Source organism: Scyliorhinus canicula, chromosome 4, assembly GCF_902713615.1.
Source record: "Scyliorhinus canicula chromosome 4, sScyCan1.1, whole genome shotgun sequence".
Lineage (NCBI taxonomy): Eukaryota > Metazoa > Chordata > Chondrichthyes > Carcharhiniformes > Scyliorhinidae > Scyliorhinus > Scyliorhinus canicula.
Window position 1 is genome coordinate 220828846 of NC_052149.1, and position 2880 is coordinate 220831725.

The window sequence follows — 2880 nt, forward strand, 5'->3', positions numbered from 1 at the left end:
AATAATTGGGTACTCTAAATTTTTTTAAAAATATGAAATGAAAATGAAATGAAATAAAAATTGCTTATTGTCACGAGTAGGCTTCAAATGAAGTTACTGTGAAAAGCCCCTAGTCGCCACATTCAGTTGCCTGTTCGGGGAGGCTGTTACGGGAACTGAACCGTGCTGCTGGCCTGCCTTGGTTTAATTTCAAAGCCAGCGATTTAGCCGTGTGCCAAAAAGGGCAAGAGCAGCCTCTGGTCCTTTTAAGACCATAAAACATAGGAACAGAAATAGGCCATTTGACCCATTGGGCTTGATTCTCCATGACATCGCGCCAAAATCACAAAATGCGATCGGACTGATAATCGGCTCCGACGCCGAAATCGAGCTTGACGCCGGTTTCACGCCAAATCGGAATTCTCCGGACCCCCCAACTCGACAAAATCGTGGCGCCTGCCGCGCGGCCCAGAAGTACAGTATGCATCTCATTATCTGCCCTGACAACCAATTCTGCGGGGCCTCAGCGATTCTGTGCCTTGGATGGGCCGATTTCCTGGCGGCGTGTTTCCAACCACCTTTTAAAGATCATGAAGTCGGCGTGCTGGCCGAGGCGGCTGCGAGAGGAGGTAGGAGTTGGCGTGGGAGGACTGCGGGCTCCCATATCGGATACCGGCCTTGCTTCCTATGGGTGTAGGGGGCCCTGCGATTGCTGGGGAGGGGAGGAGAAGGGGGGGGGAATAGGCTGAGCAGCCAGGGAGCCCCCAACATAACAGGGGCGGTGCCCACGCACCGAGCGCCATTATGGTCATCATCTTGTTGGCCACCCACCCCGGCCCCTGGTGGACGCAGAGAAAACAGCCGTATGGGTGGGTGCCACCCCTCCCCAGCTACCCCAGACTACCGGCAACACCACCCAGGGCCACTTCGACGGCAGCCCCTATTGAGGACAGTGCCATCAAACGATGGCCCTGGCAACAGGAACTGGCACCAGGACTGGGGGCATCGACGGAGACGGGGTGCGGGGTGGGGAACATGAGTGGCTGGGGTGCGTGGTGACAACCGTGGCCACCATGTAGCCTATGGTACCTGGTTGTGCCATGATGACATGTGTTCCCCTCACCCCCTGCAGATAATCATGTTTGATCACCAACCAGCGATGTTGGCCGCCATGGCGGCAGCCTCTGCCCTGCATGCAGCTCTGTGGCAGCGTGAGCGGGGGTGACTCAGAGAGGCAGCGGAGGCTTCTGCAGAGGAACGGGCTGCAGAGGGGCAGGTGGCAGCCGGTCAGGCTGCAGGCCGCTCGCCCAATAGGACAAGGGGTAGGAGGAACAGGACGAGGGGGAGGAGGAGGTGGTGCCAAGGGGACGCCGTATGAGGGCACGTTTTTAACGCGACCGCATGTCCTTTGAGACCCTCCCGGACCGGGCTTGCAGGAGGAGACTGTGGATGAGCAGGGAGACTGTCCGACATATCTGCCACATGATGGCACACCTGGCACCGCATGGAAATGGAGGAAGACACCCGTTCCCGGTAGTTGTAAAAGTGACAGTGGCGCGGGACTTTTCTGCAACGGGGTCTTTCTAGTTGCCGAGTGGGGCCTGTCCGGAATTTCACAGGCATCGGTACACAGTTGCATCCGTGCCGCCACTAACGCCCTGTATGCTCTTGCGGACCGGTACCTACAGTACCCTGTGGACCATACCCACCAGGATGCCCGTGCAGCGGGCTTCGCTGCCGTCGCCGGGATGCCCTGGGTCCAGGGGGTCATTGATGGGGTCATGTTGCCCTCCGGTCACGAACAGGATGGGGTACCACTCCATGAACATTCAGGTGGTCTGTGACCATCAGATGAGGAGCATGTCTGCGCCCGATTCCCAATAGTGTGCATGACCCGTTCGTATTGGCACAATCTGTGATCCCTGACATGTTCGAGGGACACCCTCCACGGCTGCGGGGCTGGTTGCTGGGCGACAGGGGTTACCCGTTACGGTCGTGGCTGATGACGCCTTATGGAGGCCACAGACCGACGCGGAGACCCCATACAATGATGTCCATTGAGCGATCAGGGGTGTGGTCGAGAGGTGCTTCGGGATCCTGAAGATGCGTTTCAGGTTCCTGGACCTCTCTGGAGGGGCCCTCCAGTACGAGGCCAGGAGGGTTGGCCGCATTGTTGTGATCTGCTGCATCCTCCATATATAGCGCAGCAGAGGGGCGATGTTCTCGAGGAGGATGAGGAGCAAGGGCGTGCCTCGTCGGACGACGGGGCTGGCCAGGCACGGGACGCCGCACAACGCCATCGCCAGGGCCAGTGAGCATGGGACACATTAATCGACACATGCTTCACCACCTGGGGGGGGGGGGGAGGTTTGCTGGGCCGGGGCATGGACACCACAATACCACACCCCTTCACCACCGAGTACCCTCACCTCCCCCACCCCACCGAACAAACTGACCTCCCCCACCACCGAGTACCCTCACCTCCTCCATCACCGAATCACCCGCATGCACACACACCCCTCCGTTATATATACCTACGGCATTATGAGATGGGGCACAGGTTTGGCAGTGACAGTGGGTCTGGTCCATGGGATGGAGGATGATGACAGCCCGCTCTGCGATGAGCTCCGAGCTCCACATCGTTAGACAATATCTGACTCATGCCCACAGTAGCACCTTCCACCTGGGTGATCACTGCATGCAATCTGGCCAGTCCATCACACGGTTCTGTCGTATCATAGAACATAGAACATTACAGCGCAGTACATCCCCTTCGGCCCTCGATGTTGCGCGGACCTGTGAAACCCCTCTAAAGCCCATCTACACTATTCCCTTATCGTCCATATGTCTACCCAATGACCATTTGAATGCGTTTAGTGTTGGCGAGTCCACTACTGTTGC